A 25,110-nucleotide genomic window follows, 5' to 3' on the forward strand; every position below is an offset into this window, starting at 1 on the left:
ACAGTAAGCAGATTACGAAAGATGTAGGTTACAGTAGTTATTCGGAGATGAAGAGGCTACAGTAGCGAGCGGCATCAAAACCGTCTCGGACTGAAGAACACAACAGCAACGACTATGGTATGTGAAAGAACCGTAACTTGGCAATGTCATAAAACACATGGGAAGGCTGCATATGCACTGCTGACAGTCAAACAGGTTAACGACATTTCAGGCCTTTGAAACCACAGATCACTAAAGAGTTTAATATTAACAGTAAAAGTATAAGAATATCTGTAATATATTCGTTGGAGAAATCAGAGTGAACATTTCTTGACATGACTCGTTCAGTGTTGGGGCTATGCGGTTAAAATGAACAGACAACATTCTGTGAGCGTAGCACAAAGAAAATAAGGCACAGACCACGCTACCTCGCAAAACATAACCAATAAGTAAAATATATGTGATGACTTCTTGTAAGAGACATACGATGATATAATAATAGTAATTACGATGATTGAGCTCGCAATCTAATAAAGGTAATGTTATGATTCATATTTTACGCTGATATTTTACTAATAAAATGCAAATCAACAAACAAAATAGTGTCACTGAATTTTTTTGTCACGTTACATATTACGTCCCTGCAATTGTCTGCAAAAAGGTACAGTGCATTTTCTCTGTAGGACTAATAGTTTGCACGTAGTAAGTGACAGAATACGAAATTCTCGCATGATACATTTGAGGGTATTGCAGGTGGCATAAAACCCAAGTCTATGTGACTCGATGAAACAGTTTCACGTTAGAAACCGAATAAATATTTAAATGTAAATCGATCGAGAACATACGTCCCTTTACCATATAAGTTAACTTTTCTTGTGGTCGCTGGTAGGGTCTCCTTCGTGAGAGAGAGACTGCAGTAACACAGCAACAAATATCATTTGCATAAGCCGTTTCAACTGGAGAAATTCAGTTACGACTGCATTAGCTTCATCAAGTGCACGACAATGCACCTCCCCACCACCTGAAAGCAGTGCCGTAAGGGTCGTACGGATCCCGCGTCGTACCACTGGCCTTATTTACCTGCTTATCTCACAGTACCTGCAATTGGGTGACTGAGTGACAGCTGCAGCAGGTTCGTTATATAAATGAGATCCTTTTTTGTGGTGGTTTATGAGATTCTCTCTTTTTATGTGCCTCCCCTTCTTACAACTCTGTGCAAATTGCTATGGCACGTAGCAGTAGTAACCACTGGTATTCTCGCAAAAGTATGGGACAAGTCTGATTGTCGTCTGGATATTTATCGTGTGTCCATTAGAGAACACATTGAACATTTTGGGAAAAGTAAACGAAAATTTCAATTCTAACGGTAGTTGTAAAAAGTATCCCTACGTCGCATATGCATGCATGTAAAGATTACTCGTGTTCGGATGGACGGATGTTTTGAATACAGTCCTATGCGTAAGGTAAAATTTACTGCATGTGTCTATCTTCGTTCATGAAGACGATATGGTGTCGTCAAATGGGATCAGGCTTTGTGAAACATCCTACACACTGCCACGGCCGCCACGCAAATGTCACTTCTACTACGCTCGACTACTACCGTCTTTCACTGGTTTGCCCCTGTCCATATTCAGCAGTCACGCTTGCACTGCTCATTCCATTCAACGCGGTCTGTAACTTATTGTTTTCCGCTTTTACTGAGCATAGTAATACCATTAGTGAGTCATGTTGATATCTTCTGAATCTGAATTTTATTCAAACCCCTGATTTTTCTTCTATTTCCGCCATTGCTTCCTCGATTTATTGATATATAGTAGGGGCGAAAACCTGCAACCACCGTTTACACTCTTTTTAATGCGAGTACTTAATTTTTGGTCTTGTATTATTATTGTTCCCTCTTGGTTCTTGTACATTAGCTGTCTTTCGCTTTCACATGCTCGTATTTCCCGAGGAATTTCAAACATCTTGCAACATGAAACTTCCTGGCAGATTAAAACTGTGTGCCGAATCGAGACTCGAACTCTGGACCTTTGCCTTAGGCAAAGTCTCGGTCCGGCACACAGTTTTAATCTGCCAGGAAGGTTCATATCAGCGCACACTCCGCTGCAGAGTGAAAATCTCATCTTGCAACATTTTATACAGTCGCACGCGTTTTATAGTCCGGAAAATCCTATGAACAAGTCTTAACCCCCTTGGTATACTACGCTAGATATGTTACATATTTGAGACTTTTTTTTTATTCTTCATAATGAGAACGCCATAAATTTTCAAAATTGCCCGACAAGGAAATCTCAGACGATGACATTCTTCAAAAGCTGCATGAATGTTTCTCAATTCCACAACAAGATGCGTCAGAAGCGAAAAATTAACTTGAAGATAATTCAGAAGAAACAAACGTCTCCAATGAGAATTCTGATGGGCTTCCGACGAAGAAGATGAGTTTATTGGAAAGCCACGACGAAAAGGAATAAGTTCACTGTACCCAATGCCTTACTATCGTCAGTTTAACGTTGTCAAGTGATCCTCTCGGCCAACGCACGAAGGTGATCTTGTACCCACAATGTCCGAAGTTTTCCACATGTTCTTTAATGACCAAATTTTAGATACTGCATGCACCTTCACCAATGCCTAAGTGTCACGTTTTGTTCGGCATTACAATAAAAATGTCGCTCTGACCAGAATGAGGTTTTGGGCAGATATAAATTCTGTGAATATGAGAGCGTATCTTGGTATGCTACTGATTGCTGACACTCTTCACTGCCGAAATGAATTAGTCTCTTAAATGTGAATAACAGACAAAAACATTAGTCATGAGGTTTTTACTGCTGTCATGATACGGAATCGATTTGCGCATATTCCTGAGTTAATGAGGTTTGATGACAGAGAAACACTTCAAGGCTCCTTATTTAATTTAAATATACTTTTAAACATCCAAAGAAACTAACCTGAGTAACCTCCTACACTACTACGTTGAGAAATTAGAAAAAAAAATGAGATCCCTAGAAGATCCCAGCTTGGTAAACAACGGTGTCCACTTAGGATTGGTATGTTAACCCTAGAATCACCAAGCAGGGACAAAAATTGTCCATAAATTTTTCTTTTGTTAAAAATCGTAACAAATACCCCTCTATGTTCATGAAATTTTTCTATTTTTCTTTCAAGGTATAAAAAAAGTACTATACTGAACATTTATATGGTTGGAGTTCTTAAAAATTAGAAATAATAAAAAAAATTCTAAGCTCAAGGGCCTGTCTTACCCTGGTTTGGTACGACCTGTGACCATAATTCAAATTGCCTCTGAATATCATTTGACAACCTTGGCATGCAGTAACTGCAGCAATCCATTTAGAAAACTGCTGTTTCTTGAAGTAAATTTATGGCTACTTCTTTATTAACCTTTATGTACTTCCAGGTGAGGAGTTTGTCGCCATCCGTGTAAGAGCAATTCAGATTCAACATTTTGTGTGCAGGCAGTGTTCTCTGCAATTGAGGAGTGTTTCTTTAAAGTTCTGAATGTACCGTAACCTGTTTGTGTAAATGTTGTTAATACTGTTTTTCGAAACGTTTCATCAAGTAAAAATATGTATTACTCAGGTATTTGATCAAAGAGTGAATAGAAATTTTGGATAGCCTGTATATTCAAGTACAGACTCTACGTTTCTAATTTATACAAACTTTCATTGTCAAATTTTTGTGCGCCTTTGTTTGTTATACCTTTTCCAAGAGCGAAAAACAAAAGCCACTGACGGAAAACGAGCTCGCAACACCAAGAAGGAGTTGTGCAACATAAACGAAAGTTGATAGGCATGTTTCTATATGTGAAAGATGATGTCTATAAAAATTTCTCGCCGGTCGCATAAGAGTAGCGCTAGTAGTTTTGCTTTAAATATCAGGTTTGCTTTAAATACATACTGTACTGGTCATGAACGTGAGTTATCTTTGAGACTGGACATGGTGAGTTGACGTTAATCAAGAACGTCTTTAAGATGGCAAAGACGTCATTCAACTCCTCACTGAGTTTGAATCAAGTAGTGTAACAGGACTACGAGTACTGGATGTTCTTTCTGCGCTATTGCAGAAAGACTTGGCAGGAATGTACTAACCGTACATGATTGCTGGCAATGGTGGTCTCGAGAATGTACAGTTACGAGAAGACTGGACCCCATTCAGTCACTTCGCACCACCGAGAGGGAAGACCATCATGTTCGGCGTAAGGCTCTAGCGCATCGCACTGCATCTGCAGCAGCAGTCTGAGCAGCGACACAACGAATAGTTATAAATTGGTTACTTCCAGAAGAGCTCCAAGCCAGATGCTCTGTAGCGTGCATTCCACTGACTCCAAACCACCACCATTGAGGACGTCATTGGTGCCAAGTGAGAGGTCACTGGAGGCCAGGGTGGAGGTCTGTTGTGTTTACTGGTGAAAGCTGGTTCTGCATCGATTCGAATGATGGCCGAATGTTGGTTAGGAAGAGGCCAGCTGAAGGCCTAGAACAACCAGACTGCATGCTAGACACTCTCGACCGATATCTTGAGTTATGGTCTGGGGTGCGATTTCGTATGACAGTGGGAGTTTTGTCGTTATCCCATGCATCCCAACCACAAATTTGTTCATCGATACGGTATTTCGACCTGTCATTATGCCACTTACGAACAGCATTCCAAGGGGTGTTTTCCAATAGCATAATGCTCGCCCAAATACCACTGTCGTAACCCAAGGTGCACTACAATGTGTCTTCAAGTTGCCTTGGCCTGCTCCATCACCAGGTCTGTGTCCAGTCGAGCAAATATGGCATATCATGGGACAACTCCAGTGTCATCCACAAACGTCACTAACCATACGTGTGTTGACCGATTAAGTGCAAAAAGCATGGAACACCATTCCACAGAACTGACATCTGGCTTCTGTTCAACACAAAGCATGCACGTTTGCATGCTGCATTCAACCGTCTGGCGGTTATACCAGTTATAAATGTACCACCATTTGAGATTTGCCGGCCGGCCGCGGTGGTCTCGCGGTTCTAGGCGCGCAGTCCGGAACCGTGCGACCGCTACGGTCGCAGGTTCGAATCCTGCCTCGGGCATGGCTGTGTGTGATGTCCTTAGGTTAGTTAGGTTTAAGTAGTTCTAAGTTCTAGGTGACTGATGACCACAGCAGTTGAGTCCCATAGTGCTCAGAGCCATTTGAGCCATTTGAGATTTGCCGTGGCTTATCTCGCGCTTACATAAACCGGTGATTTTGCTAAATTAATCAAATATATTACGTAGACAAATACAGTCCCGAAATTTCCTTACTCTACATTACTTACTCTTTGGTGTTGTGACTTTTCTTTGCGTCAGTATGCAATATTAACTTCTACATATCTAGACATCCTATACGTTCCAAGCATTACGTTTTTAACTACACGGAAGCGCCAAAGAAACTGGTATAGGCATGCGCATTCAAATACAGAGAGACGTGAACAGGCGGAATACGGCGCTGTGGTCGGCAACCCCTATATTAAACAACAAGTTTCTGGCGCAGTTGTTACATCGTTTACCGCTGCTACACTGGAAGGTTATCAAGATTTAAGTGTATTTGAACGTGGTGCTATAGTCTGTGCACGACCGACGGGACACAGCATCCCCGAGGTAGCGATGATATGGGGATTTTCCCGTACGGCCAATTCATGAGCGTTCCGTGAATATCAGGAATCCGGCATATCATCAGATCTCCGACATCGCTGTGGACGGAAAAAGATCCTGCAAGAACAGGACCAACAACGACTGAGGAGAATCGTTCAATGTAACAGAAGTGCAACCCTTCCGCAAATTGTTGCAGATGTCAATGCTGGACCATCATCAACTGTCAGCGTACGAACCATTCAACGAAGCATCATCGATATGGGCTTTCGGAGCAGGAGGCCCACACGTGTAACTCTTGATGATTGCACGACACAAAGCTTTACACCTCTCCTGGGCCCGTCAACACTGACATTGGACTGTTGATTATGGGAAGCACGTTGCTTGGTCGGGCGATTATCGTTTCAAACAGTGGATGGACGTGTGCCGTTATGGAGACAACCTCGTGAATCCATGGACCCTGCATGTCAGCAGGGGACTGATAGAGCTGGTGGAGGCTCTATAATGGTGTGGGTCTCGTGCAGTTGAAGTGATTTGGGGCCCCTGATACGTCTAGGTACAAATCTGACAGGTGACACGTACGTAAGCATCCTGTCTGATCACCTGCATCCATTCGTAACCATTGTGCATTCCGACGGGCTTGGGCAATTCTAGCAAGACAATCGGCAGCCCATACGTCCAGAACTGGTACAGCGTGGCTCCAGAAACACTCTCCTGAGTTTAATCACTTCCACTGGCCACCAAAGTTCCAAGACATGAACATTACTGAGCATATCTTGGACGCTTCGCAACGTGCTGTTCAGAAGAGATCTCCACCACGTTGTGCTCTTACGAATTTATGGACAGCCCAGTAGGATTCATGGTGTCAATTCCCTCCAGCACTACTTCAGACACAGTCGAGGCCTTGCCACGTCGTGTTGCGGCACTTCTGCGTGCTCGCGAGGGCCCTACACTATATTAGCAATTGCACCAGTTTTTTTGGCCCTTCAGTGTGTGATGTCACTGAGGACTATTAAACTGATCTCACTCGGGAGATGCAATCACGTAAAATAAATACGTACTAGGAGATTTATAGCCTTACGCAACATGGACAAAGTTTCCCCTTGGTTGGTGCTCCATGTAATACGCTACTGGCCATTAAAATTGCTACACCACGAAAATGACGTGCTACAGACGCGAAATTTAACCGACGGGAAGAAGACGCTGTAATATGCAAATGATTAGCTTTTCAAAGCATTCACACAAGGTTGCCGCCGGTGGCGACACCTACAACTTGTTGACATGAGGAAACAGCAGTTGACCGGCGTTGCCAGGTGAAACGTTGTTGTGATACCTCGTGTAAGGAGGAGAAACGCGTACCATCACGTTTCCGACTTTGATAGAGGGTCGGATTGTAGCCTATCGCGATTGCGGTTTATCCAATGACTGTTAGCAGAATATGGAATCGGTGTGTTGAGGAGAGTTATACGGAACGCCGTGCTGGACCCAAACGGCCTCGTATCACTAGCAGTCGAGATGACCGGCATCTTATCCGCATGGCTGTCACGGATCGTGCAGCCACGTCTCGATCCCTGAGTCAACAGATGGGGACGTTTGCAACACAACAACCATCTGCACGAACATTTCGACGACGTTTGCAGCAGCATGGACTATAAGCTCAGAGACCGTGGCTGCGGTTACCCTTGACGCTGCATCACAGACAGGAGCGCCTGCGATGGTGTACACAACGACGAACCTGGGTGCTCGAATGGCAAAACGTCATTTTTTCGGATGAATACAGGTTCTGTTTACAGCACCAAGATGGTCGTATCCGTGTTTGGCGACATCGCGGTGAACGCAAATTGGAAGCGTGTATTCGTCATCGCCATACTGGCGTATCACCCGGCGTGATGGTATGGGGTGCGATTGGTTACACGTCTCGGTCACCTCTTGTTCGCATTGACGGCACTTTGAACAGTGGACGTTACATTTCAGGTGTGTTACGACCCGTGGCTCTACACTCCATTCGATCCTTGTGTAACCCTACATTTCACGAGGATAATGCCCGACCGCCTGTTGCAGGTCCTGTACGGGCCTTTCTGAATACAGAAAATGTTAGACTGCTGCCCTGGCCAGCACATTCTCCAGATCTCTCACCAATTGAAAACGTCTGGTCAATGGTGGCCGAGCAACTGGCGGCTCGTCACAATACGCCAGCCACTACTCTTGATGAACTGTGGTATCGTGCTGAAGCTGCATGGGCAGCTGTACCTGTACACGCCATCCAAGCTCTATTTGACTCAATGCCCAGGCGTATGAAGGCCGTTATTACGGCCAGAGGTGGTTGTTTGGGGTACTGATTTCTCAGGATCTATGCATCCAAACTGCGTGAAAATGTAATCACATGTCAGTTCTAGTATAATATATTTGTCCAATGAATAGCAGTATATCAACTGCATTTCTTGTTGGTGCAGCAATCTTAATGGTCAGTAGTGTATAAAAAAGCTTGGTCCTCATGTGTTTAAGGGTTAAGTTCTCTTAAGTTTTTCTTCAGGTACTCAGCGCATCGTCTGAACTGCGTTTTTGGCACCTTTACCTATCCTAAAGGCAAACTGATCGTCATCTAACTCCTTTAGTAGTCACGCAGTTTTGTTGAAACTCTGTACTGTCGCCTTGCAGTGTATAGCAGCTCCGTAAGCTAGCGAGCAACTGGCGGTGTCGCTATCGCTTGCACTGGGACCAGTGGCGGCTGCAGCTGCGGCGCCCGGGCCGCCGCGGGAACCACTGCAGCTGCGGCTGACCTTGGGAGCTCACCGCTGCGGCTCCCTGCGTCACACACCTCTGCTGGGCACCCCTGCAGCGCTGCAACCTGGCACGACTTCCGCGCTCGCTGTCCGAAAATCCGCGCGTTATTACAGAAGCCTGGGTTACACCGAAGCAGACTAACACCACCGGACGGGCATTCTTTGTGGTATAGTATGCTGGGGTACACGTCAGAATTTTTTGGTATCAGACAGCACCCGGAGAACTGTTTACACTAGGGGCGAATTTCCGCCGATGTACACCGCGCAACAGAATTAAGATGGCTCTGAGCACTATGGGACTGAACATCTGTGGTCATCAGTCCCCTAGAACTTAGAACTACTTAAACCTAACTAACCTAAGGACATCACACACATCCATGCCCGAGGCAGGATTCGAACCTGCGACCGTAGCGGTCACGCGGTTCCAGACTGACGCGCCTAGAACCGCACGGCCACTCCGGCCGGAAGAATTAAGAGATCACCCTTTCGTAAACCCGTAATTCCCACCCACTGCAATGCACAAGTTCGAAATTTGGGTCAATTGTGCGTACTGCTACCCTCTGCAGTAGTGCAAAAGCGTGGTGTCGTGCGACATCACCCTCGGATTCGACAGCTCTTCAAGCAATAAGGTGTTGACACTTGCGAAAAAAAGGCCACTGCTGAAAGTTCATGTGACGAGTGACGTGCGTTAATGATGTCACGCTGACACCAAATTTCACCAGAATTTTGCCCAGATCCACCGTGGATGTGTCCCACGATCGGAAGGCCACAACCCTCTTATCCACACCCCTTCTCTTGACACGTCACCAATAGAAGGCAGAACCGTTGAAATAATGCGGTTTTCTATGAATGGGCAATGAAAACATTCCAGACGCATTGTTGTTGAGCATCGTTACGAAAAGGCCGCAAGAAGTGGCATGAAGGGAGACAATGAAACCACCATTTTCGCAGGAGTGTAGGTTCTCAGGCGACAGTTCGCAGTGTGACGAGTAACAGAAAGACGTTCCAACAACATTGTGAGGCTGCACCCGTTTGGAGCCGAACGCTGCCACAACTTTTGCACTCGTGTACAGGCTGTAGCCACTAACGATTATTCAAAAACCATTCCATGAAATTTGAACTTAGTTCAAAGCAGCTAATGGTACTCGCGTTTTTTCGAAGTTCTTATTTTGTTTCTTTCTGTGGTGTGGTCACAGGGACGGGGAAGGGAAGAGGTGCAACATTGATACATGCGTGAATAAAACGGCACATAGTCCAACTGAGCCCCCCCCCCCCAGTTTGGTAATACCTTGGTGGAACTCGTCCACCTATACTGCTATTTTTTTGGTATTTTATGGTTTTATAGACAAGATTGCCATGTATTATTGGTTTTCAAATGCTGTATTGAAATGTTCATTTAACTAAACTCGCCTTGTGTGTGTATGTGTGTGTGTGTGTGTGTGTGTGTGTGTGTGTGTGTGTGTGTTGTGAGGTAATATGTTGATAGAGACCTGTGGCAGATGTATTGTTGCGTGCTCGTAAGTCCGTTGAATGTCGCCATGTTTATTTGGAGGTTCGTTAGCCAATCTCCTGAGCCTGTCTCCAATTCCACATCGACGAAGTGTGCTGAAACTTTATATAGTAATTAGAATGACTAGACAGAATATTATTTACGTTCGAGTCTCACCTAATTAATTATCACAGATGAACACTCGTTTATTTCTTACTATATAGAGTTGTAATGCGTAATATTCACAATTATAAGTTGAAATGGCCCTGAGAACTATGGGACTTAACATCGGAGGTCATCAGTCCCCTAGAACTTAGAACTACTTAAACCTAACTAACCTAAGGACATCACACACATCCATGCCCGAGGCAGGAATCGAACCTGCGACCGTAGCAGCAGCGCGGTTCCCGACTGAAGCGCCTAGAACCGCTCGGCTACAAGGGCCGGCAATTGTAAGTCCCCTTCGTCTTTATCAGAGGACGAACAAAATCACCCATTAACATTGCATTCAACAACAGAGAAAATAAAAATCACAGATAATGCAATGATAATATTCGCTTTTCTTACGCAGGGGGTAACGTCTTTGGTTCTCACCATAGAGTAAATATCTCTGGAGTGAGCATTGCGTTCTGCGCATGTTGCCAACACTAAACCAGGATTGTCACGTGATCTCGGCACTTCGCTTTCTGCAGCGTTTAAAGTTTAGAATACCAAGAGTTTTTGTTGTGTTTCACCGTTTGTTGATAGTGTAATAGCGATGGTGAATTACGTTGTTGCTACGGATGCAAAGAAAAATATGTGAAAGGAGGGATAGTAACTTTTCATGGGTACATTCCATATAGCTCTAATTATAGTTTTCATTTTAGTAAGAGACACTGTATACGTTTAAAAATTTCGAGACGCATTATAATTAAGACTTGATTCTGTAGACCTATTTTCCTACGATTTTATGACTATATAATAGATATTCCGGCTCGTACAAAAGCTTACAAACAATCGCTTCCTCTCGTAAATTTGCTAGTAGAACAGGAAAGGGAAAGGTTAGTTGTTTCAGTAAATACTATCCTCCATGCATTTATCAGTGACTTGTCAATTATGTATATAGATTACTCCGTCTACTATTTATTTAATGAACTGGGAGCAAGTGCTTAAAATGCGTTAAATAAATACCTCAAAGTGCCACCAGTAAGAAAAATTGTGCTTTAGGTCGCAAAAACGAGAAAATAAATACGCAGAAATACAAGAAAAACGGACGAATTAGCAGGGATATAATCGCTAATGTGTGGTAAATTCGGTGTTTTTCGGACACTTGCGAAAGTACTAACGTACTGTCAACTCGTTTTGCAGGACTATCACTGCAAAAAATATACTCCAGGCTCTGTAATACTATAAAGTGCGGTATCATACCAAAAACTACCAAAAATCGAGTGTATCTGAACTATGACACCTATCGCAAAGAAGCTGAATGTAATATCACTTGCCCTTAAAAGTTACGTAGCTGGTTTATTCCCGGTATCAAATAGATACTGATAAAATATCTGCGCAACATATATAAATAATCCACGACACGTACGAAAAGAATCCGTCTGTACTAGGGATGTAGTGACATTCTAAATATACAGGGTGCTATACGAACAAACACACGACGTCCCGAGATCACGTGACCAGGCCGGCAATGTATGCTGACAACACAAAATCTGTCCTGCGCATGTGGGTGCTCACTCCAGAAATATTTACTCTATGGTTCTCACACACAGCACAGTATCTGACACGGTTATTTCCGTAATAAAATGTGATATTACACACCTTTACTGAGAATTTTAAAAATGCACCTCTACAGACAGAGTCTGTGACGAGGTGCTTGGCGACTGCAGACCAGCAACCTCTTTGACACTCTCCGATTCCGGATAGTTCAGCAGTGACCGTCTGTCCCTGCGGTTCAAAGTGATCCAGGATTAATCCCTGGATATCGTAAGCCACAATACTGTAATTTCTTGCGACTTCACCCTCGTCCCGCGCCGAAGAAAAAGAAACGCACCTTCTGGGCCTGCATCCTATCATCCTTCATGACAACGCACGATGTCAGACTGCTACTGCTTACGTGGGAGATACTGGAACATCCGTCGTGTTCAATTGATATGAGTCCTTGCGATTACGCACTTTTCGCCAAACTGGAGCGACCTCTTTTTGGCACAGGCCACAGCACACGAGAAGGCATCATCCAAGCCATACGGCGGTCCTCGCGAGACATCGACAGATATGGACGCGTTGAGATGTGAGACGATTAAACTGGGGGCATGTAATACAGTGAATGTCTGTCAGTACAGTTTAGTATAAACTTCAGAAGTACTGGCACAGCTTTTTACCCAACCCGTATATTAGGCTTTGATCTAAGTTATACGGAAGTAAAATATGAGTACATATTCGTGCATTGGGGATGCGAAGTTCGTCAGCGTTGTGGACAACACGGGCCCTTCAACTGACGCCGCATTTGGTCGTGTTCGGTTCACAGTCGTAGGTGCTAGCTTGTATTCCTCTGGCTGACATTCTTTCAGCATACCGTCAAAGTAAGTTTCCTGCTCTCCGCTTTGGCAGCATAGACAGTATTCATTGTTCTTTTGTTATTGAACATGAGCGCCGTAGGTGATGGAATAGCCGGAAGAGAATATTACGTTACCATTAATTTTGGCGGGAGTAAAAATTTTACTTATTACAGCGCCAATTCGATTCGATATTTAACGAACTTTGCTGTGACATCCGCAGAGCAGTCAGAACATTATGACCGCCATCCTACTATCGATATAAACATGGCGAAGAACGACTTATGGTTGGACACACGCACGATGCATGTACACTACTGGCGACTAAAATTGCTACACCAAAAAGAAATGCCGATGATAAACGGGTATTCATTGGACAAATATATTATACTGTAACTGACATGTGATTACATTTCACGCAAAGTGGGTGCATACATCTTGAGAAAGCAGTACCCAGAACAACCACCTCTGGCCCTAATAACGGCCTTGATACGCCTGGGTATTGAGTCAAACAGAGCTTGTATGGCGTGTACAGGTACAGCTGCCCATGCAGCTTCAAAACGATACCACGGTTCATCAAGAGTAGTGACTGGCGTATTGTGATGAGCCAGTTGCTCGGCCACCATTGACCAGACGTTTTCAATTGGTGAGAGATCTGGAGAATGTGCTAGCCAGGGCAGCAGTCGAACATTTTCTGTATCCAGAAACGCCCTTACAGGACGTGCAACATGCGGTCGTGCATTATCCTGCTGAAATCCAGAGTTTCGCAGGGATCGAATGAAGGGTAGAGCCACGGGTCGTAACACATCTGAAATGTAACGTCCACTGTTCAAAGTGCCGTCAATGCGAACAAGAGGTGAACGAGACGTGTAACTAATGGCACCCCATATCATCACGCCGGGTCATACGCCACTATGGCGATGACGAATACACGCTTCCAATGTGCGTTCACCGCGATGTCGCCGAACACGGATGCGACCATCATGATGCTGTAAACAGAACCTGTATTCATCCGAAAAAATAACGTTTTGCCATTCGTGCACCCAGCTTCGTCGTTGAGTGCACCATCGCAGGCGCTCCTGTCTGTCATGCAGCCTCAAGGGTAGCCGTAGCCATGGTCTCCGAGCTGATAGTCCATGCTGCTGCAAACGTCGTCGACCTGTTCGTGCAGATGGTTGTTGTGTTGCAAACGTCCCCATCTGTTGACTCAGGGATCGAGACGTCGCTGCACGATCCTGTATAGCCATGCGGATAAGATGCCTGTCATCTCGACTGCTAGTGATACGAGGCCGTTTGGATCCAGCATGGCGTTCCGTATTACCCAGCTGAACCCACCGATTCCGTGTTCTGCTAAAAGTCATTGGATCTCGACCAAGGCGAGCAGCAATGTCGTTATACGATAAACCGCAATCGCGATAGGCTACAATCCGACCTTTATCAAAGTCGGAAACGTGATGGTATGCATTTCTCCTACTTACACGAGGCATCACAAGAACGTTTCACCAGGCAACGCCGGTCAACTGCTGTTTGTGTATGAGAAATCGGTTGGAAACTTTCCTCATGTCAGCACGTTGTAGGTGTCGCCACCGACGCCACCCTTGTGTGAATGCTCTGAAAAGCTAATCATTTGCATATGACAGCATATTATTCCTGTCGGTTAAGTTTCGCGTCTGTAGCACGTCATCTTCGTGGTCTAGCAATTTTAATGGCCAGTAGTGCATATATTTATAACTTGAAAGTATAATAACTTTGAGAGTGTACTAAATAACAACAAATGATTTTCAACGACTGAATAGATAACTCAGAAACCCTTTTCTGTTTTCCAGGTTCCGCAGATTTGACGACAAATGTCGGATTCAACAGCAGAAAGCTCAATGTGCAGATTTCATCAGGTTATCCTTCCACAGATGTAAGCACTGACTCTTGAATTACGTTAAAGATAATAATGAAATTACATGCGATGTGGAACACGATGGCGCCCACGAGTGGGCGTATTACAGGTGCCATGGAGTCGGGCTGGGGGGGGGGGGGAAGGGGGCGGGGAGCAGTCTGCGCAAATAAATCACGAAGAATGAAGGTCTGGTGAACACGGGAGTTAGTAGAAGAGTTGTGCTAATGTGTTTGTAACGACCTGCCGAACTTCAGGGTGTGGGGGCGTGATCGATGGCGGCCGCAGAACCCGAGAGCGAATATTACAGAAAGTCGCTCTGTGCCAAAGGCACTGTAGATTGAGAGTACATTTTTCATTGTAGCTGGTACGCTGACTCCAACAGTGAGATATGAGGTCCTTGTTATACACTGAAGAGCCAAAGAAGCTGGTACACGTGCCTGCTACTATCTACATCTACATCCATGCTCTCCGCAAGCCACCTGACGGTGTGTGGCGGAGGGTACCTTGAGTACTTCTATCGGTTCTCCCTTCTATTCCAGTCTCGTATAATTCGTGGAAAGAAAGATTGTCGGTATGCCTCTTGTGTGGGCTCTAATCTCTCTGATTTTATCCTCATGGTCTCTTCGCGAGATATGCGTAGGAGGGAGAAATATACTGCTTGACTCCTCGGTGGAGGTATGTTCTCGAAACTTCAACAAAAGTCCGTACCGAGCTACGGAGCGCCTCTTTTGCAGAGTCTTCCACTAGAGTCTATCTATCATCTCCGTAACGCTTTCGCGATTACTAAATGATCCTGTAATGAAGGACGCTGCTCTCCGTTGGAATTTCTCTATGTCTTCTATCAACCCTACCTGGTACGGATCCCACACTGGTGAGCAGTATTCAAGCAGTGGGCGAACAAGTGTACTGTAACCTACTTCCTTTGTTTTCGGACTGCATTTCCTTAGGATGAATCTCAGTCTGGCAGTCCGCAGCTCGTGGTCGTGCGGTAGCGTTCTCGCTTCCCGCGCCCGGGTTCCCCGGTTCGATTCCCGGCGGGGTCACGGATTTTCTCTGCCTCGTGATGACTGGGTGTTGTGTGATGTCCTTAGGTTAGTTAGGTTTAAGTAGTTGTAAGTTCTATGGGACTAATGACCATAGATGTTAAGTCCCATAGTGCTCAGAGCCATTTGAACCATTTTTCAGTCTGGCATCTGCTTTACCGACGATTACTTTTACACAGTCATTCCGTTTTAAATCACTCCTAATGCCTACTCCCAGATAATTTATGGAATTAACTGCTTCCAGTTGCTGACCTGCTATATTATAGCTAAATGATAAAGAATGTTTCTTTGTATGTATTCGCAGCACATTACACTTGTCTACATTGAGATTCAATTACCATTCCCTGCACCATTCGTCAATTCGTTGCAGATCCTCCTGAATTTCAGTACAATTTTCCGTTGTTACAACCTCTCGATATACCTCAGCATCATCCGCAAAAAGCCTCAGTGAACATCCGATGTTGTCCACATGGTCGTTTATATATATTGTGAATAGCAACGGTCCTATGACACTCCCCTGCGGCACACCTGAAATCACTCTTACTTCGGTAGACTTCTCTCCATTGAGAATGACATGCTGCGTTCTGTTATCTAGGAGCTCTTCAATCCAATTACACAATTGGTCTGATAGTCCATGTGCTCTTACTTCATTCATTAAACGACAGTCGGGAACTGTATCAAACACCTTGCGGAAATCAAGAAACACGGCATCTACCTGGGAACCCGTGTCTATGGCCCTCTGAGTCTTGTGGTGCCGCGTGGGATTAGCCGAGCGGTCTAGGCGCTGCAGTCATGGACTGTGCGGCTGGTCCCGGCGGAGGTTCGAGTCCTCTCTCGGGCATGGGTGTGTGTGTTTGTCCTTAGGATAATTTGGGTTAAGTAGTGTGTAAGCTTAGGGACTAATGTGAACATTTTTGAGTCTTGTGGACGAGTACCGCGAGCTGGGTTTCACACGATCGTCTTTTCCGAAGCCCATGCTGATTCCTACAGAGTAGATTTCTAGACTACAGAAAAGTCATTATACTCGAACATAATACGTGTTCCAAAATTCTACAACTGATCGACGTTAGAGATATAGGTCTATAGTTCTGCACATCTGTTCGACGTCCGTTCTTGAAATCGGGGATGACCTGTACCCTTTTCAAATCTTCTGGAACGCTACGCCATTCTAGAGACGTACGGTACACCGCTGCAAGAAGGGGTGCAAGTTCCTTCGTGTACTCTGTGTAAAATCGAACTGGTATCCCATCAGATCCAGCGGCCTTTCCTCTTTCGAGCGATTTTATTGTTTTTCTATCCCTCTGTCATTTATTTCGGTATCTACCATTTTGTCATCTGTGCGACAGTCGTGTAGGGCTCCCGAGAGCACGCAGAAGTGCCGCAGCAATTTGTCGCATGGACTCGAATAATGTCTCAAATAGTGCTGGAGGGAAATGACACCATGAATCCTGCAGGTCTGCCTATAAATCCGTGAGAGTATCCTGGGGTGGAGATCTCTTCTGAACAGCACGTTGCAAGGCATCCCAGAAATGCTTAATAATGGTCATATCTGTGGAGTATGGTGGCCAGCGGAAGTGTGTAAACGCAGAATAGTGTTGCTGGAGCCACACTTTAGCTGTTCTGGACGTGTGTGGTGTCGCATTGTCCTGCTGGAATTTCCCAAGTCGGAATACACAATGGACATGAATGGATGCAGGTGATCAGACACGATGCTTACGCACGTGTCACCTGTCAGAGTCGAATCTAGACGTACCAGGGGTCCCATATCATTCCCACTCCACCAGTTGAAACAGTGCCATGCTGATAAGCATGATCTATGGATGCATTAGGTTGTCTCCATACCCGTACACGTCCATCCGCTCGATGTAATTTGAAACATGACTCGTCCGATCAGGCAACATATTTCCAGTCATCAGCTGTCCAATGTCGGTGTTGAAGGGTCATGGCGAGCCATAAAGCTTGGTGTCGTGCAGTCATCAAGGGTACACGAGTGGGCCTCCGTTGAATTGTTCGCACGCTGCGATGACACTTGTTGATGGCCTGGCATTAAAATCTGCAGCAATTTGCCGAATGGTTGCACTTCTGTCACCCTGAACGATTCTCCTCAGCCGTTGTTGTTCCCGTTTTTGCAGGATCTTTTTCCGGCTGCAGCGATGTCGGAGGTTTGATGTTTTACCGGATTCCTGATATTCACGGCACACTCGTGAAATGGTCGGACTGGAAATTGCCCACTTCATCGCTACCTTGAAGATGCTCTGTCCCATCGCTAGTGTGCCGACGATAACACCATGTTCAAACTCACTTAAATTTTGGTAACCTGCCGTTGTAGCAGCAGTAAACGATCTGACGACTGCGCCAGACACTTGTCTTATATAGGCGTTGTGACCGCAGAACTTTATTCGGCCTGTTTACATATCTCTGTATTTGAATACGCAAGCCTAAACCAGTTTCTCTGGCGCTTTAGTGTTTGTTGCGAACCTATCAGCTTTTAGTGCGCGGGCTGTCTGGAAAGGAAGATTAAGGTTAACCTCTTAAGGATGAGAAACATAAGCTCTGTTTGGGAAGGATGGGGTTGAGCGGAAATCGGTCTTGTCGTTTTCGAGGGAACGATCCCGGCATTTGTCTTAAATGACTTACGGAAAAGTGCGGGAGACCTAGCTCTGATATGCTGGTCGGGCATTGGAATCTACCAAATGCGAGTCCATTGCCTACTACATCTGAAACGGCCACACCAATGTTCGCCGACTGGGGTGGCCGTGCGGTTCTAGGCGCTACAGTATGGAACTCCGAGACCGCTACGGTCGCAGGTTCGAATCCTGCCTCAGGCATGGATGTGTGTGATGTTCTTAGGTTAGTTAGGTTTAAGTAGTTCTAAGTTCTAGGGGACTGATGACCTCAGAGGTTAAGTCCCATAGTGCTCAGAGCCATTTGGACCACACCAATCTTCATAGAAGCTCTTGAAAAAACTTATATTTGAATTATGTGATACATGTCATCACATATAAGGAATGACTTCTTTAAGCATGCGTTGTAACCAATAGAAGTATTTATTTTGATACACGGTAAAGTAGAACGCATGTTTAACGTATAATAATAGAGGTTCGTCATCACATCCCTTATTCGAAAACAAATGAGATAATAAAAAGAAAATGGGGAAGTAGTGATTACACAACAAATGTTCACTTATGTTCAACGATGTCTAGCTGATTTTGTTTGTATCTCTTGACAATGCTATTCTTGCTTTGTCTGTTAGGATCTCTTTTATACAGATCTGAAGACAGTCACCACTGACCGAAATCGATAATCAGAGAACAAAAATTTTGTGGTGTTCATGGACGGGAATAAAAGGAAAAGAATAAGCATTTCCTGGATTAGCTACATCGCTTCTTGTGACAGTCTTCCGGCGTAATATTTGCTGTCTATTGACAATAAAGTATATCTTGAATCATTTAAGTATCGTGTTGTTGTTTTACGATTGTTCAAATGTTCAAATGTGTGTGAAATCTTATGGGACTTAACTGCTAAGGTCATCAGTCCATAAGTTTACACATTACTTAACGTAAATTATACTAAGGAAAAACAGACACACCCATGCCCGAGGGAGGACTCGAATCTCCGCCGGGACCAGCCGCACAGTCCATGACTGCAGCGCCGCAGACCGCTCGGCTAATGCAGCGCGGCTTTACGGTTGTTGACTGGTAATGAAGTCATGATACTTTTAATTTTTAAATTAGTTTCGTTATCAATAACATGGTCCGATGATGCGTCAGGAATCTTGTTGTATGAAACAATAACAAATAAAACAATTATTAGGCGATCTATTCGACATAATGATCGCGGATTCGTACCAGGAATTTATTTCATTAATTAGTAAAATAAAAATTCAGACCCATTTGATATTCAAAGCAACTGCCAGACAACGCGGTGGACTATCTCCAAGTTTGCTTAACTGTGTGCTTGAAAAAAGATCAGAAAATGGAGGAAGCCAATGGCAGAATCTAAATCAAAAGTGAAGTACAATTACGCTGGAGAAGGGATAAACACGAAATTGGCTGTTTACCGATGTTTTAGTAGTTCCAATAGCCGACGTAGATATAGCATGAAAATAGTTGAGCAGCAGGAACACAAATCGTGTTTGAAGAAGCTGTCGTGAAGTGAAAGAAAAAAGCTGAACCATTAACATTAACCGTAAAGGGACGAAAAAAAGCATCATGCCAAGATGACAAGAGAATGTTTGTAATTTTAAAAAAATATTTCACTAGATATGCGACAAAACTCATCATTAGAAGACGGAGATTCGGCGAGAATGCACATATGCTACAGAAAATTTTACCACCCATAAAAGAAAGTGAAAAAATAAAGAAAAATAAAAGAATAATTGTGGGGTGATACTAGGAATTAGAACAATAACAATAGCAGTAACTGTCCCCCCCCCCCCCTCCCCCCGCCCCACGCATCTGACTGCTTAAAGAATGGATCATTCATGTATGAAACAGCTTCAAACGACTGAATAATTTACAAATGAATCACTGTTTTACGTATCCGAAGTTAAGCGTATAAAACGTATAGAGATGAAGATGTAAAATTCTAATTATGTTGGTTTTATTGATTTCGGGTTGTTCAGCCACCGCCTAATGAAGCAGTCAAAACGAGAATTGGTACATAAACTAACTACTTTTAAAAAAGCACATGATATAAATTTGAAAAATAAATATATGCTTAGCGTACTTCACCTAAAGGTTCTGATAGCAGCGGTATAGAAAAGTGAAGTTCGAAAAAGTGGTAAGCACTTTTTTAATTTCGTTATTTTGTGTATGGGGAGGCGGGTGTCTGCAAAAAGAAATTACGCAAATAAAATAATACGTAAAAGTCACTAAAAGTAGCTATCAATCTCAAATACAGTGTGAATATAGTCTGGGTAATTTACGCGTCGTTAGTTACTCCGCCTCAGGAAATATAGACCGCTCTTCGTTTTAATACTTGAGTTACAGTGTTGGACAGGGTGTTTATAAATGGATATCGGGATTATAATGCTTTATAATATTTAGTTAGACATGATATTTCAAATGAAAGAGCAACTCAAACAATTTCACCAAGAACCTTATAAATGTTCAATGCGAGCACCATTTGTCACATGGCACACATCGAGACGCAAGGGGCGCAATGACAGGGCGTGCTCTGCATGACCTCCACGTTCACGCGACCTAACGCCATGTGATTTTTTCCTTTGGGGATTCATCAAGGATCGTGTGTACGTGCCTCCGCTACCAGCAGACCTCCCTGAATTAAGAAACCGGATTGAAGCAGCTGTTGCTACAATCACTGAAGACACACTTATCAACGATTGGGAAGAACTCAGCTATAGACTTGATGTGTGCCGTATGACAAATGGTGCTCAGATTGAACATTTATAAGGTACTTGGTAAAACTGTATGAGTTGCTCTTTCATTTGATATATCGTATATAACTGTACGATTAATATAATAAATATTATAAAGCGTTAAAACCCCGATATTCATTTATAAACACCCTGTATTTTAACGTAAGGTTGCACACTCACGAGCCAAAACATTATGATGACCTGGTTAATAGGTTGTTTATCCTTCTTTGCAATGAAATACGTCACTGATTCTGCGTATCCGCGGTCCAACAGTTTGCTGCTAGGTTTGTGGAAGCAGTGGCATGAGATATCTACCCATAGGTCATGTATTTCACGTAACGGGCCGCTGATTTGTGTACGCGGTGATGCCGTCCTACAGCGACCCAATGGGTTCCACAGGGTTTACACGACCAGAATTTGGCCACCGAGACGTCAACGTGAGTTCACTATAAAGCTTCTCAAACCACTACAGCACTGTTCTTGCTCCGAGACACAGGCAGTTATACTGCAGAAAGATGATATGCCCGTCGCGGAAGACACCAAGCATGAACAGATTCAGGTGGTTCGCAGCTGTCAGCGTGTCTTCGATCACTACCACTGGTTCTATGCAAGCGCAGGAGAATGTCTCCCGTAACATAATGCTGCTCTCACCAGCCTGTGTCCGTGGCACGATGCACGTTTCGAGCCGCAGTTTACCTCGATAACGGCGTTTGCGGAGACGACCATCGACCCAGTGAAGCAAAAACGTGATTCACCCGAAGAACCGACACGTTTCCATTGGTCGACGGGCCAATCCCGATGGGCCCGTGCCCACTGCAGTCGTAATTGACGATGTCAACACGTAGGGGTGGGCAGCTGCGGAGCTGCATGTTCGGCAACGTACGGCAGACGGTGTGCTCCGAAACACTTGTGCGTGGCGCAGCATTCTGCTCTTTCCGCACAGATGCCACATGTGACAAGATATCCTACTTTACAGATCAGACAAGCCTGAGAACTCCACGTTCTACGAGGAGGAATCGTGGACGTCCAGTTACTTTACGCCCAGTGGAAATTTCAGTGTCCTACCTCTTTTCGTACACTACTGGCCATTACAATTGCTACACCACGAAGATGACGTGCTACAGACGTCAAATTTAACCGACAGGAAGAAGATGCTGTGATATGCAAATGATAAGCTTTTCAGAGCATTCACACAAGGTTGGCGCCGGTGGCGACACCTACAACGTGCTGTCATGAGGAAAGTTTCCAACCAATTTCTCATACACAAACAGCAGTTGACCGGCGTTGCCTGGTGAAACGTTGTTGTGATGCCTCGTGTAAGGAGGAGAAATGCGTACCATCATGTTTCCGACTTTGATAAACGTCGGATTTTAGAGTATCGCGATTGCGGTTTATCGTATCGCGACACTGCTGCTCGCGTTGCTCGAGATCCAATGACTGTTAGCAGAATATGGAATCGGTGGGTTTAGGAGGGTAATACGGAACGCCGTGCTGCCTCCCAACGGCCTCGATTCACTAGCAGTCGAGATGGCCGGCATCTTATCCGCATGACTGTAACGGATCGTGCACCCATGTCTCGATCCCTGAGTCCACAGATGGGGACGTATGCAAGACAACAACCATCTGCACGAACAGTTCGACGACGTTTGCAGAAGCATGGACTATCAGCTCGGAGACCATGGCTGCGGTTACCCTTGACGCTGCATCACAGACAGGAGCGCCTGCGATGGTGTACTCAACGACGAACGTAGGTGCACGAATGGCAAAACGTCATTTTTTCGGATGAATCATGATGGTCGCATCCGTGTTTGGCGACATCACGGTGAACGCACAGTGTAAGCGTGAATTCGTCATCGCCATACTGGCGTATCACCCGGCGTGATGGTACGGGGTGCCATCAGTTACACGTCTCGGTCACCTCTTGACGCATTGATGGCACTTTGAACAGTGGAGTTACATTTCAGATGTGATACGACCCGTGACTCTACCCTTCATTGGATCCCTGCGAAACCCTACATCTCAGCAGGATAATGCACGAGCGCATGTTGCAGGTCTGTACGGGCCTTTCTGTATGCAGAAAATGTTCGACTGCTGCCCTGGCCAGCACATTCTCCAGATCTCTCACCAATTGAAAACGTCTGGTCAATGGTGGCCGAGCAACTGGCTCGTCACAATACGCCAGTCACTACTCTTGATGAACTGTGGTATCGCGTTGAAGCTGCATGGGCAGCTGTACCTGTACACGCCATCCAAGCTCTGTTTGATGTAATGCCCAGGCGCATCAAGGCCGTTATTACGGCCAGAGGTGGTTGTTCTGAGTACTGATTTCTCAGTATCTATGGACCCAAATTGCGTGAAAATGTAATCACATGTCAGTTCTAGTATAATATATTTGTCCAATGAATACCCGTTTAGCATCTGCATTTCTTCTTGGTGTAGCAATTTTAATGGCCAGTAGTGTAGATGCTCACGACAGTATCACGCGTGAATTCTACCAGTATCACCGTTAAAGAGATATTCGTTCACAGGCTCTGTGTAATAATAATCTGCCCTTTGTTAAAGTCGCTTTCTCAATGGATTTCCCCATCTGCAGCCCATATCTTCGCTAGGGTGATCCCCGTCCGCATCTGTTCCGCTTACATACTTTTGTTACAGCGTCACGTGCTTGCGACGCCACCAGGCAGTATCCAACGTCGTGGTTGGCAGTGTCCACAATGTTGTTCCTTATCAGTACATCTCTTAATGAGTACATTGTGACAGCATTACATATTTTCTAAATTCCGTTAATTTTAGCACTCCGTCTTCAGGCCACGAGTGGGTACCGGAACCGTCCGACCGCCGTGTCATCCTCAGAGGAGGATGCAGATAGGAGGGGCGTGGGATCAGCACACCACTCTCCCGGTCGTTATGATGGTATTCGTGACCGAAGCCGCTACTATTCGGTCGAGTAGCTCCTCAGGCTGAGTGCACCCCTAAAAATGGCAACAGCGCATGGCGGCCTGGATGGTCACCCATCCAAGTGCCGGCCACCCCCGACAGCGCTTAACTTCGGTGATCTCACGGGAACCGGTGTATCCACTGCGGCAAGGCCGTTGCCCAAAATTCCGTTAATAATTATATAATTTTTGTTAGCTCTGAAAGCGGTTGGATAGCTAACCTTCAACGAGGGCTCGGTGATCGTTTAGTAATATAGATAAGAAACATTTAAATTAAGACGTAACACAGAAGCATACAATTATGTGTAAAAATTAGAGATTCAATAATGAAACCGACACTAATGTTCTATAAACGTAGCTAATGAATGAGTACTAGCAGATTGAAAAGAAAAGATATATAGATATGTGTAAAGTTAAAGTGCAAGCTCAGTCGCTTAGCAACATGTATTAAGTCGTACGAATAACTAGCATAAAAATGTAGAAATTGAAGTCAGAACAAAACATAGAATCCAAACTAAGAGATGGAAAGTTGAAATAGTTCCATAAAAGCAGGAAAGTAAATGGAGAGTAGAGGAAGGCGAGGGAGTATTTGAGGAAGCATAACGCTTACTTAGTACGCTTTTGATTTGTTAATCGTAATTTTCCAGTCCGCACACAATCTGTCTTCTGCGATGTTTACGCACGAGCATCCTTCATCAGCGGGCGCTGCCAGCTGTCGCACCTTCGGCAAATTCTCTGGCTCCCCTGGTGTATCGGAACTTCTTAAATAAAGCAGCCGCGTGGTCGCCGGGAAGCGATGAATAATTCAGAGAAAGCCGGTAGGTACCTGGCTACGTGGCGGTCGATAACTCGCCAGGTAATCACAAGGGGGCGAGGGCGAGCACTCACTCACTGCCCTGCGCCCCTGACAGCCGTCACATTGCCTAGCGTTTCGTTCGGAGGACGCTGTGGAAACGCAGTGGCGCTGGACGCATCCAAATCCTGTGGCTGTAGTTAGAACAACGGGAGATCGGCGGGCTTGCATACCCTGGAGTGGTGGTCTCCCTCTATGATGCCTCATCATTGTTAAGCTCCCTAGCAAATATACAGGGTGAAAAGTATTTAAACTGACAAACTCTGGGAGGTTGTAGGGGACATAAAAACAAATATTTTTCCCTAATGTCATTTTTTCCTATGAGGAGTATTTAAACCGGTAGAGGAAGATTTCTCTGGAGACAAATTAATTAAACCAGCCAAAAAGTCCAGAGGGGACATATTTGGGGATCGAGCAGCAGGCCGTGGTACAGGACCACCTCTGCCAATCCACGTTTCTGGGAACCTTCGGTCCAGGAATCGACGCACACGATGACTGAAATGTGCCGGCTCCCAGTCATGTCGGAACCACACACGTTGTCTTGTAGGGAGCGGTACGTCTTCCAGCAATTCTGGCAGTGCTCTAGAGAGAAAA

General features: G+C 44.9%; 1 pseudogene; it reads right to left on the reverse strand.

The window, feature by feature from the left end:
* Positions 1-23,706: 23,706 nt before the first annotated feature.
* On the reverse strand, positions 23,707-23,824 carry LOC126238211 (5S ribosomal RNA; annotated as a pseudogene).
* Positions 23,825-25,110: the final 1,286 nt, after the last annotated feature.

Source organism: Schistocerca nitens, chromosome 2 (assembly GCF_023898315.1).
Source record: "Schistocerca nitens isolate TAMUIC-IGC-003100 chromosome 2, iqSchNite1.1, whole genome shotgun sequence".
Lineage (NCBI taxonomy): Eukaryota > Metazoa > Arthropoda > Insecta > Orthoptera > Acrididae > Schistocerca > Schistocerca nitens.